The 13119-nt window shown below is 46.8% G+C and overlaps 1 protein-coding gene and 1 long non-coding RNA gene across 4 annotated transcripts in view; one reads left to right on the top strand and one right to left on the bottom strand.

Moving 5' to 3' along the window:
* Positions 1 to 13119, bottom strand: part of EXTL3 (exostosin like glycosyltransferase 3) — a 134311-nt gene that overhangs the window by 109571 nt on the left and 11621 nt on the right. For 2 of the 3 annotated variants that reach the window (XM_068183136.1, XM_068183137.1), the window contains exon 1: positions 3924 to 4187. The exons of the other annotated variant lie outside the window; for it this stretch is intronic. The gene's annotated coding sequence lies outside the window, so the exon portion shown is untranslated. Of the gene's footprint in view, positions 1 to 3923; positions 4188 to 13119 lie in introns of those variants that run through there. 3 annotated transcript variants of the gene reach the window in all.
* Positions 4856 to 12853, top strand: LOC137470108 (uncharacterized). Its single transcript, XR_010996878.1, has 3 exons — positions 4856 to 7306; positions 8227 to 8359; positions 8894 to 12853. It is a non-coding gene; the product is annotated as an uncharacterized lncRNA (long non-coding RNA).

Genomic DNA, 13119 nt, shown 5'->3' with positions numbered 1-13119 from the left:
ATTTAAGAAGCTGAGTGTAAGAGCAGAAATTCTGAGACTCATTAAGAATATGTGCTTTAAAACAGTCCTTATGTCCATTACTGCCTACAGATTAACTGCTGGTTTGGAGGTTTAGGGTTCTGTCCCACCCAAAAAAAACATACAGGATTGATCTGATTGATTTATTAGTCTCAATTTTCTGTATTTCGCTCAATTTTACCCTTGAGGAACAGATCACTTAGTAGTGTTATTGGTTATGTCAACATAGCCCTGAGAAACCATTATCCATTTACCACGAATTAGCAGGGACAGATCATCAAGCCCCAGAATGGTTTGGGTTGGGAGAGACCTTAAAGCTCATCCCATTCCACCCCCTGCCATGGGCAAGGACACTTTCCACTATGCCAGGTTGCTCCAAGCCCTGTTCAGCCTGGCCTTGGACACTTCCAGGGATCCAGGGGCAGCCACAGCTTCTCTGGGCAACCTGTGCCACGGCCTCACCACCCTCCCAGCAAAGAATTCTTCCCTAAAATCTAACCTAAACCTGCCCTCTTTCATCCCACATGGATTAGTCAGACCTCTAAACTGCTCTTGCCGGTAACAGGCATCAATTAACAAACAGCAATGACTTCACAGAAACGGGATTTCAATTTGCACTTCAAAACTGGCCCTGCAAGTGCTGTAATAACATCAATTTACCTGGTGGGCCAGGCTTCCTACACCCAGGCAGCCCGGGGATCGATGAGCTGCAAGCCACGGAGCTGCACACGCTTCTGTCTTTATCCTTCCTAAACAAAACCCAAAACCTCAAACTGGCTTTGCACCTCTTCTCAGACAGCATCCACCACCGCGATTTGCATGTGCCGAGCAGCCGGCTGAGCTGCAAGAGCCAAACTCAACCAGGACAAGCCCCAGTGAACAGCCCTTTCAAGTGCTCTCCGAGAAGAAAACTCTGCTTTTGAGGATTGCAGCCCCACAACTGCAGCTCATAGCCGTGGCTAGCTTTAGCCCAGCAAGCACAGCTGGGTTGTAGGAGACAACTGGAGGCCCCAGCTGCATCCCCCCCAAATGCCATGGGAATGCTTTCCCCACTGCCAGGCCACACAGCAGTAGAGCTACTTTTTTGTCTTTTCAGTATAGAGTTACATATCTAAAGAAGTCCATGGGTTACACTTGTCTTTTTCACATGAAAACAAACAAAAAATCCCAATATTTTGCTTGTTGGGGGTTTTGCTCATTAGGAGTAACACCAAATACTCCACCCTGAGTTAAAATCCCGGAGTTAGGAGCTGCTTCAAAATGTTCAGTCTGCTCCTTCTCAAAAAAATAAAGGTATTTAGCACAGATTGCAGGAAAAATCTCTGGTGATGAGACAGGAGCCAATGACCATGAGGTCCCTTCCAGTTCACTGTTCCTGTGGGGTCTCCAAAGCAGAAAAATTGTCTCTGGACCAGGAACCAATTCACAAAGGGCTGCTGAGATCTTGGCATCAAACAGGTAACATCTGTGGTTAGCTGCAATTCCCAGCCTGGTGAAAACATTACTGTGGGCAGCAGGAGGAATGCCCTGGGAAAACAGGCAAGGCGACTGGGAGAGGCGATAGGAGTCAATGAGTAAGGAGGAAAAAGATCAGGCAACAGAGACTGGAAGGGAAAAACAACAAATACACACGAAATATACACGGCCAGAAGAAGAGAGATAAACCAAAAACTGAAGATGAAGGTGTCATGGCATTTCAATAATTAACAGCCATGGGAAGCAAGCTCAGGAAGGGCTCTGGCTCCCCATAAGCAAACAAACCTTGGGTATGCATCAGCAACACCCAATTCATCAGCTAAACAGCCCCAGAGATCCACAAATATTCACGGGAAGATGATGATGATGATGATCTTCCCCAACCCATTTGAACAGCACACAAACAACCCTCCAATTTTGCCGTTGAGACCCAGTCTAACTGAAGGCAATTCAACAATCATGTTTTACTTGTTCCCAGCATTTGCTGCTTTTGCTCTGACTTGACAACTGCCAAAATCCATCCTCACGTGTAAACAAACACAAGAGCTAACAGTCCCCACTTGAAAAATCAGAGAATTACAGAAAACTGCTCTGGACTTCCCTTCTGCAACACGAACATCAAGAAGTTCAAGAACTGCCCGTACCACAGCTGAGCTGCCGGAAAATTTTGCTCAATGAAGGCAGGCAATTACCCCAGCTCCAGAATCCCTGAACACCGAGCTGAACCCATGCAAACTTCCATTTCTGGAATGAGAAATGGAAAAGCAGAGGCATCCCAAAGGCCTGAGTGGGAACAGATAACACTGCATGATAACAACTGGGCTCTCAGATGGTACGTGAAGTTAAGGGATTTGTCAGGGGGAGATGAATCTCTCTCCCCATCATCACATAATCAGACTGTGGTTCATTTCTGATGCTATTTCTGCATAGAAACGAGTTTAAGATTACTCACTACTTGATAAAACCCGCCAACCCACGTTCCAAGATGTTACTATCTCGGATATCATAGATTTCTCGATGAGAACAGAAATATCGAAGATAATCACCTCCATGTGACACTCCTCTCAGGAAACAAAGTTACTTAATCTTCTTCACACACATGTGAGGCTTGCAGCACAAGAAACCCAGGCACTTTAAAGTTATCCTATCACGGTATCAACACACGCAGCCTATCGGACTCACAAGCAACAAGAGGTCAGAAACTGGTCAATGTTTGGATTTTAACACACACACAGCAACAGAACAGCTTATCTAAAGTGCTTCTCAGCATCTCTCTGAATCCTTAATAACATTTGAACCATTTCTATCTAGCCCCTTCAGGCTCCAAATTGTTTGGGCTTGGACCAGCGTAACGGGGCATTAGCCTGTCAGCATTAAGTTATTATCACCACACAGGGAAAAATTTTTGGTAAAGACCCTGATGTTTTTTGAGCAGGAAGGGACCTCATGTGGGGAACATATCTGGGAAAAAAAGAATAACACGAACCTCAACTTTAGCAAATAACTCACAGGAGCACAATATCAGCCACGGTAAGAAGCCCTGGGCGAGGGCAGTCCCGTCCTTGCTGTCCTCGCCAGCTCACAAGGCAGAACCCCAGCAGGAACCACAGGGAGCACAACTCAGGCACTGCCTCAGTGTGGGAGAAACGGGGCTGCAATGGCCAGGGTGGATGTGACAGTCCCTGAAACGCCGGGGATCCACAGGTGGGACGAGAAGGTCTCGGGATCCTTGCTGGATGCAGGAGGGAGGACAGGCACGAAGGCTGGAGCCTGTCAGCAGCACCTGGGCACCCCCTGCCACCACAGCCCTCCCGCCACGACGGTCCCCAGGCTTGTGGGGACCCCTCCACAGTGTCCCTCACTCCGTGAGACCCCCACAATGCCCCTCATGCTGTGAGGGACTCTCACAGCCCACCAGCCCTGGGGGGTCCCGCACTGCAGTGCGAGATCCCCACAACGCTTCTCACGCTGTGAGGTGAGGGACTCTCCTCACAGCTTCACCAGCCCTGAGGGAGCTCCCGCACCGTGCCCCCAGCCCTGAGCGACCCCCTCACAAACCCTGAGGGACCCCCCTCACAGACCCGCCAGCTCTCAGGAACCGCTCCCCACCGTGCCCCCAGCCCCGAAGGATCCTCGCTCACGGCTCCCCCAGCCCTGAGGGACCCCTCTCGCAGGCCGCCCAGCCTCGAGGGACCCCCGCTCAGAGCTCCCCCGGCCCTCAGGGACCCCGCGCCCCCCTCCAGCCCCTCAGGGACGCCCCAGCCGAGCCTCCCCCCCTCACGCCGCCGCTCCAGGGGGCTTCCCCCGGACTGTACCATTCCCGCCTTACCCGGCCCCACGGGCTGCCGCGGGGGGGTTCCGGGGGGGGGGGGGGATCGCTCTCCCACCTTCCTCCCCCTCTCCCCATGCGTGGTACGGTCCGCTCCTACCTCTCGGCGCCCTCACTTCGCCCTCCCGGCGGAGCCGCGAGTGGCTGGGGGGGGAGCCATAGCCGCTGCCTCGTCTTCCCGCTCCGTCCGCCCTCCCCTGCTCCCCCCCCCCCACGGGCCGGACACAGTTGGTTTATTCCGAAAAGCCGGCCGGTCTTCTCCTCTTAAACCGCTGGGTCTCGCACGTCTTCGGCCATTTCCGACCGAACCGGCGGAAGTTGCCGAAGTGGTGGCGGAACTTAACGAAGAGAGGCGGCGATAGGCGAAGCGGGGGCGGAGATACCCGAAGGATTGAGGGCGGGGAGTAGCGAGACTCTCGCCTCCGGAACCTGCCGGGAACAGCCGAAGCTTCCCCCAGCTCGGCTCTCCGCACCACGCATGCGCGCCGCGCCCGGACGCGTTTTCCCGCCTAAAAGGCAGGCGCGCGCCCCGCGTCCCTCACACGCTCCGCTCCCCTCACGGAGGAGCCGCCATGTTGGCGGTGTCCGATGCTGCCTCGAAGGGGCAGCCGCAGAACGGCCCTGTGGGCAAGCAGCCCTGCGCACCCCCCCTAAAACCCTGCCAGAGCGTTCCCCTGGAGCTCAGACAGTCCATGCAGGGCTGTGTATCCCCCAGGAGCCGCGTGAGTACGCCCCCACGGAGCTCCCTCATGCCTCAGCCCTATAGTGATGTGGACGCAATGGTTGCCACTGACCCGCTGAGAGACGTCCAGGTGCCTCCTGGCAAAAGAGGTTAGGAAAACAACTGTATTGTTGGGAAACTGATCAGCAGATACTAAGACACCACTAGGGTTTGGAGTTTGTTACAAAATAACATCCAGATCCACGCTGGAGGGTTGGCGTGAACAGCAGAAGAGCCATGTAGAAATAAGCGAGTACCAAACATAGCATGCAACAGATGGTAACTGAAGCAAAAGAGGGGGGGGGAAAGCGATGCAGAAATAAAGGAGGGGGGAAAGGCAAGTAACAGTGCCAGCATCTTCTCACAACCAAACCATGTCGCACAGGTCCAGTCCTCTGTTTATGCATTCTAATTTTATATATTAGGAGCTCCATGAAAGGCATTTGTATCTATGGCAATCAAATCCCACACAAAAACACACAATATGACAACTTTGGGGGAATTAGAGAGTTTTTCACAGGAAGAAATGGGGTTTTATCTCCAGGAATAAAGAGGGTGGTGTGTTTCTGGCCAAAAAGCTCAAGGAATCTCAGCTTTAATAAAACATGAGCACTTCAAAGAGGCGAAAAACCACTTTTCCATCACTCTGCACTTTTTCACAGTCATTTACACATGTGTAAAGAATGCAAGGAGAAACTAACACTAACTTTTATTCTGAGATGAAAAGCCAGTGAGGGGTGAGGTGGGGGGCACAGGGCTGCCCTTTGATAAACAATACAAAATCCAATCTCGCCACAGGGAACGTGCTGTACAGAAGGGCGGGAATTGGTACTGCAGGTTCAAAGGCTCGGAGAAACAATACTTTTTATACTTTATCAGGACAAAAATTTTAAAAAAGACTATGACTGTGGCACAGTATAAAGGCTAAATTAACATTCAAATCACTGAACACACCCACGTTGTCCTACCACACACATCTGTTCCCACTGTGCCACGGCTCGGGGTTTTATATTCCACCCTGATCTACGTGGAGCTCTGCAGGAAGAAACAGGGGGACAATCATTCCCTTCAGGTCCTCACCGAGGAGGAAACGCCAGTGGAGAATCACTTCAGGGACAACTCAGGAGAACAATTCTTCTCCCAGCTCCCAAAAGAAAAGAAGCTGTCAGGATCAGTAGCCAGTCTGGCAAGTCTCCCTTTCAGGAAGCACTATCAAGGCTATTATAGATTATGCTGACAGAGACACCTTCAGATTTAATCCTCTTCTCTATGTGCTTCCCCTTCTTCTTACAGGAATTGGTTTTAAAGAGGAGTTTTTAACTTCCCTTCTACCAAGTGAAAAACCCACTGCTCCGCTGCCTTCTTCTTATCCCAAAAAAAAAGAATTACTGTATTCAAATACCCTCATTTCCCACCTTTTCTGCCATACAGGCTTTTATTTCTCAATTGCACGTAAAATTTCCACATCAGAAATGGATCCTAAAGGGCAGGGTCTATAACCTATGATTAATAATTATTTAAACAAGAAAATAAGTTGCCAATAAAGTTGCTCGACGCTTTCCTGGAAAGGAAAAGCCTTTCACTCCTATCAGCTTCGAAACCTGTTTTCCCAAAGGAACAGACTCAATTCACACTGCCAATGCTGTTAGAGACTTGGAAACTTCATGGTGACCTTGAGTTGAAGCTGACAGGGTGGAGGACTAAAAACACTAATCCTACTGTAGGGAAACGTGCAAATGTAAAGCAAGGCCACCTAAAAAGCAGCCACAGTTGAGATCTTGGCCTTCTGTTCAACCTTTAGGAAGAAATTTTTCCCTGTGAGGGTGGTGAGGCCCTGGAATAGAATTCCCAGAGAAGCTGTGGCTGCCCCATCCCTAGAAGTGTCCATGGCCAGGATGGAGATGGGGCTTGGAGCAACCTGGGATGGTGGAAGGTGTCCCTGCCCATGGCAGGGGGTGGCACTGGAGGAGCTTTAAGGTCCCTTCCAACCCAAACCAGTGTGGGATTCTGCTCCTAGAACGACTTCTTTAGACACCTCTGTATCATTTCAGGCAGCGAACCTCCCTTATATTTACTACCCTTCAAGTTACTCTACACTTGGCAGCTGCAGCTGAGCACAGTGAATGCCATCACACCTTTGTGTCCTCTCCATGTAAATGGTCCCCACCTCCCCTCTTTTCCTTACCCCCACCACATTCCCTCTTCCTCATCCCACTTCCTCCTAGGCAGGGCTTGCATCCCGGTGTCTCCAATCTGCACTAAATTACATTGAGCCATTGCAAGCAGGTATTAAGGAGTTTCAGAGCCAGCTAATGCACATTTCCATGGCACACTTCCACGGCCTGAAATAAACCTCAGAAAAACATGGAACAACAATGGCAGGGAGGACCCTGAGCTTCCATCTTTTCCCCGCTGCAATCTTTTTGGTACATCTTTTTTAATCTCATTCTCCTCCTTTCCACAGCAGACAGCAACCAAGGTTGGACCATCTGCGGATTTTACAAGTTCCATGGAATGTTTTCAGACCGCACTCTTAACCTCAGACACTCCTATCGGATTTCATAGGATTCAGCCACTTTCTAGCCCCAGGGTGCTGTAGGTGCTAAATAGATTATCTACATCTCTCAGCCACTATGGAACAACTACACAGCAAAGCTCAGTTTTTAATCCTGCTGAGACTCCGACTGCTTTTGGCCATCAGGTATCCCACGGCTTCACGAGAGGAAATGTTAATCTGGAATGCTGGCCAAACTCCAGTTTAGGTAATTATATTCTGACAATTTACATTTTCCCTGCAGTTTTTTTAATGGATATGGATTTTTTTTTTCTTCCCTTACTTTATGACATAAAAGCAGTGGCCTGGTCATGCTCCTGCTGTTGGAGCAGCTGCCAGGCTTTGCAGCTTAAGTAGCTGCATTTCAGTGGTAGGTAAAGGCATCTCAGTACAGTTAAATAAAGCCCTTTGAAGGACCCCATGGGCACGAGGAGTATTGTGACAATGCACCCCACTGCTGGCCATAATGCATGGCAAGGGCTGGAACATGAAACGAAACACCCAGGAGCAGTATCTCCTGGCAGGAGCAGGAAAGGAAAAGTCAGCACAGGAATGGACACACAGACCCATCCCTCCCAAATCCTAATTCTGCTTTGGACCTGATGCAGCCCCAGCTGGGATCCAAAGAGCAAACACAATGAACTGTCAGCATCCTGCACAGAGGAACCAGTTCCTGATAGCAAAAGAAAATAAGCTTATAAAAGTAGTGGAAGCTTTTGGCAAGATGCTGGAGGACACTGCCTGGTGCTTAAATGGGATGAGGAAAATAAATGCCTGTTTCCTTAACGAGGGCACAGTTACTGGTTTTATTTCATCTAGCTTTGTAAAAGAAGAATCATTGGGTAAGAAACAGAGTAGAAGCTTTTGTTTGGGGTGGAAGATTACGCATCACACTCTGAGTATGTCGAATTGTACTACCACATGCTTGATGAGGGACAAACATTCCAGATAAATTAATTAAATGACTGTATTATCACAGAATCACATAGTGGTATGGGTTGGAAGGGACCTTAAAAATCTTGTTCCGACCCCATTACCACAATGCTTAGTTTATAAAAACCATTCATAACCACTCTGAGATCTTTTATTCACAAGAAGCTTTCTAAAAGGCTCATTTTCCTATTTCAGCAACAATTCTTTAAGTTCTGAGAGATGAAGACATTGGTGACAAATAAACCGTGAGATTCTGGATGGATACAGACACCTGTAGCTTTCCTTCCTTCCCAGATCACTGTCAACCAAAGGCTGTTACCAGTACTAAGTGAGTATTTTTCACAAGTAGTTTGTTGATCAAAATATGTTTTTCCCCATCCCCAAAATGACCAAACATTAATTTCAGTGTGATGGGTCACTCCTGGCTTTGGGGAGCTGGACATGGTGGGAGAGGGTAAAGGTAGAGCAGATTTCCCTCCCCTTGCTCTGTAACAGCTCACAGTAATTCTACACCAATCCAGCTTCAAAAGAAAATATCTAAGTCATATCTAAATAGAACTTATCTGCAGAAATAATTTGTAAAATCCCATTAAGAAGCTTCCATATTGCAATACTCCTGGAAATTCCATGGACTCTTAAGAAAGACAGAATCCAAAGCAGGAAGCAGCAGCCCAGCCTGGTGACAGCCAAGCAAAACTCCGACTGGATTTTGGCAATGGCTGAGCAATGGCACAAAATACCAGCGCTGCCTCTGTCCTCAAGGCTCCTTCCCCTTCCAAACCCTGCTGCACTAGGGAATCAGCTGCATTTCTGGAAAATTCCCTTGAATTCCTGGAGTATTACAGCTTCCCCTTCATCTCAGCACAGATGCTTTGAAGTTTTCCAGAGATACCCAAGGAAGAAGACACATCCAAATACCTAGACTAGCCCCAAACTCCACCCTGGAACAGATGGCTGGGTTCTAAATGCAGACACATCTGGTAACCACTGGTATGAAAAAGCTGGCAGGCATCAGCTTATTCTGCTCTACTAAATATTCCATCATATGAACTATATTTAAACAGAAGTTAAAAAGAAACAATAGTTTTGCTTGTCTGTAACACAATCCCCAACACCTACATATTGTAACTGTGGCATAGCTCGGGCATTACACTCTTGTCTACCAAAAGAACTTTCTTTTTTTAATTAAGCACTCAGCACTGTCTAAACTTAAATTAAAAGTGACTGCAAAGCAAGAAGTTAAAGGTTAAAGTACAAAAGCATCGTTTTCAGCGTGTGCTTTGTTGCACCAGACTCGAGGCTGCGGTGCTCCAGCACTTCAGCTCACCCCTGAGTCCACACAATTTGAGGGGCCTTGACAAGCTGCCAGATTGCTGAGAGTCCTTGAAACAACTGAGGGAGCACAGACTACGCTCACACAGACCTGTGTGTTTAAGCCAGCTGTTCCATTTCTCCCCGGGTCCAGCTCCCAAAATGTAAACCAGGGATAAAATTCTTCCTTGTCAGGAAAACAATCTGTTAGAAATTATCATTATCTTGTAGTAAAGGCAGCTGGGAAACATGTCTGCAGGTGGCTGGGGAAAACACCCACCCTCAAAGCCCCCCACCAAAGTGAGACCTTCAGCCTGCACACTACCCATGGTCACCCCAAATCCACTCCCAGAACTCCATTTAAATAATCTTTTGGGACATTGTTCCACAGTTCTTTCTGTGAGCTGAGTGAATCATCTTTGTTTGCTAAAAATCCAAAGCGATAGCAGGCATAAAATGATCGTTCTGGATTACAGTCACTTTGGGAAAAGGCTGTAAAAGGCTGTCTGCTGGGATTGTGCTAGACGTCCACTGGAGACCCCACCATCGGGTTTGGATGTGTGCGGAGAGCTTTTAGAAATGGCTAGAGAGAAAAAGAAATACTCTGAGGAACTGGCTGATAAGGGAGTCTTAAATTCCAGATATAGAAGGAAGAACAAATACCAAGAGTGGGGCCCTGTAAGTCCGGGATGTAAGAGCCAACAGACCTCAGAACAAAACAGGCACTGAGCAAAAGAGAGGTGATTCTGTGGGAGACTTCTGGCAAATAGTGAGGATGCTGTAATAAAAGGCACTTGTGATCACTCAGTTCAAGCCTGTTTTCCACAAATTGACTCAGTTTAAGCAAAATAAAACAGGTCTGCAAGGTTTCCAGTTTCAAAAAGTTGAGGTAATTAAGTGAACTAGTTTGAGAGGCTGAATGGCTGAAAGGCTCCGATGAGAAGACATTGAAACCAAAAAAGAAAAACCATCTGCCATTTACATCCTGAATAGAGAAAGTGAATAAGAAGCACATGTGGGAAGGGAGGAGAACACGCTGGAGATTGGAGATAGTCGGGGTCAAGCCCCCAGGCTGAATAGAGATGCTGCTGCTGAGTAAAGAGAGCATAGGGGTGAAGGGAGGATGAGCTCTGACCTCCCACAGCCACGTCTGAAAGTGCATCTGAAGTTCTCCTGTAACCACAGACATCCCATATTTCCAGTGTCCCTCTGGAATCATGGAGACCTCCAGGCAGAATATCCCTCAGGACAGAGGATGGGGAAAACTCAGCTCTCAATGGCAGACAACGCTGGAGAATGGAGGCTGAATCAGAACATAAAAAGCGTGGAAATCCTGAGCACCAAGTGCCCATGAAATCCAAGTTACACCATGCTAAAATAGCCTGGCACCTGTCTTTGATAAAATAACCATGGCCTTCTGACAAAGAGGCACTTGGTCTTATTTATTGGGATTTTAGTAAAGCAACCAGAAATCTGGGGACTATTTGTAAATGGGGAAAACGGGGATCGATAACGAGAATGCTGGGATCGATAATAAACACTCGTGTGCCTTAAGTGCTGCAGGTTTTTTAAAAAGCACCCTACAATGATAAATAACAATAAATAATTGTCAGTGTTTTGAGCACAATCTATTTCAAAGCCTAACTTTACTATACAAAAGGCTTTAAATTTTAAAAAATAGATATCTAAGTAGCACAGGGCTGCTGCCAAAGCCGACCGCTAAAATAAGGAAGCAGGTGGCAGCTGCTGCTTTTTCCCAGCTCAGAAGGTACTTCCTCCTTTCCACAGTTCACCCAATTCAGTTATTAGTGCATTTGAAACAGCAAAATCCACTCCAAGCTGAATGAGAATGAAAATATTTTTTTAAATGTAAACCTTCCATGTTTTTTTTCATACCTGCAGGATTCTTAAGTGTATTTGCAAAAGCGCAGGACCTTAAATCCAGAGTCTGATCCCTTAATACTGAAGCCAACCACATTGCATAATCCCATCAATACGTTTATCAGGCTCCATCTTCACAGCAATCAGGTTTTTAGCCCTTTACACAATTCCCATTAGAAAGCTCTTCAAGCATCTCCCTTGGTTTGAAGCTATTCTGCTCTTTTCCAGCCTAAACTTTTCCAGAGCCTTTTGTTCTTGTGCCAGAATTGTCATTTAACTTAAAGAACTCTTCTCCCTCTCTGGTATTTACACCAGTGTATTTATAGAGAAGGAATCTAATTTTTCTCTGCCTCTTTTTTTTTTTTTTTGTCATCACCTCACCATCCAGGTTCCTTTAATCATTTTGGGAGCCGGATTCTCTGTTCTCCAGCAGATGCCCTCCGCTGCACCTTTTCCAGCTGGAATCAATCTTTCTCCTATGGACAAGGAATGCAGAATGCATTTTAAGCCATGCCTCACTAAAACCTGTTGCAGTGGCATTCACATTTCTTTGTCACCAGTGGGAATAATTCAGCTGACAAATGTGATCCCAGACATATCTTTATCATCAGGACATCAGAATTATCCTATGGTTGATAAATACATCCCTATTCCCACACAGAACCCCCAGCTTTCTGTCAGAGTTTGCATTACAAGAACTCACATTTGCTTACAGAAAAATAGTCCCAAAGTCAGTCATTCTTCTCCTGGGATCTCCTGTTTTTCCTCTTTTGATGACACCTCCAAATCCCATTAATTTGTGCTCTATCATTAGTCAATACTTTGATTAGCACCAGGCTTGAGACCAGTCCGTGTGGAACACTATTGCTAACTTGCCTGCCAATCCTTCTTCAACCTTCCTGCCTTTTCTGCCTTTAATACAGGATTTATTGATGCAAAACAGGAGCAAAATACTTCAATTCTGATTGATTTAAACTCTCTTGCTTTGCATTTTTTGTTTTTTGTTTTTTTTTTCTTTAATGAAAGGCTGATTTTTGCTGGTGGAGAACAACAAAGGCATATTTCTCCATAACTCAGGCCTTTGCCTGAACTGCAAAGCTGTCCTATTTTTACAGTTAGGCATCTGTAAAAATTAATAAACTATGCAAGTCAACACATTTGATGTTAAAAATGGTAAATGAAGTTTCTTAGTGACTAGTCTGACCTTTTCATTGTACTTTGGGTTTATGTCACAAATTTAAAAAACAATGAAAAAGACATGTCGAACTGGTAGTTAAATAAAATTAAGCTAAATGTGCTGAATACATAGTTTAAATCAAAACAAACTGGTTTATTGTACAAAGAAATTCTGCAACCTATAAATAGAACAAACTTCTACCTATTCAGCATGTCTTCAGGTTTCCAGAACTTGAAACAAAATTAATTTCTATTCTCATGCAAAGGAAGAGCTGATGCGCAAGTAAAATGAAAAGTGGCAAAAACCACTTGGCTAAACATTTTCTTTAACCTACCTGTCAAGGAGAGGACACTCACACAACCCAAACACAGCCACTGTCCTCCTCCCTTCCCTTTTTTCCCTCCCCATAAATCCATGCCCACACAGGAACTGCAGAAACACACTGGCTGACACCACCACCGCAATCTGAAATCCCACCAGCCGCAGGCAAGGAAGCTTTTCCTGGTGCAAGTGCAGCCAAACGGAGCTCAGGGAGAGGGGCAAAGAGGAGAATAAACGCGGGAATCACTCCTCCAGCTGCTGTGGGGAGGGTTTGACCCAGCTCTGTACATGCACTGCTACAGATCAGGAGCTGTCCCAGCAAGCATTACCTCAGTATCAGCCTTACAAAGTTTCTTCAGCTTTCTCATCAGAGAGGAAAGCAGAGAAAGTGATGACAT

This window comes from Anomalospiza imberbis, chromosome 3 (genome assembly GCF_031753505.1).
Source record: "Anomalospiza imberbis isolate Cuckoo-Finch-1a 21T00152 chromosome 3, ASM3175350v1, whole genome shotgun sequence".
NCBI lineage: Eukaryota > Metazoa > Chordata > Aves > Passeriformes > Viduidae > Anomalospiza > Anomalospiza imberbis.
The sequence above is the reverse complement of the archived record's forward strand: the minus strand, read 5'-3'. Positions and strand labels throughout refer to the sequence as shown.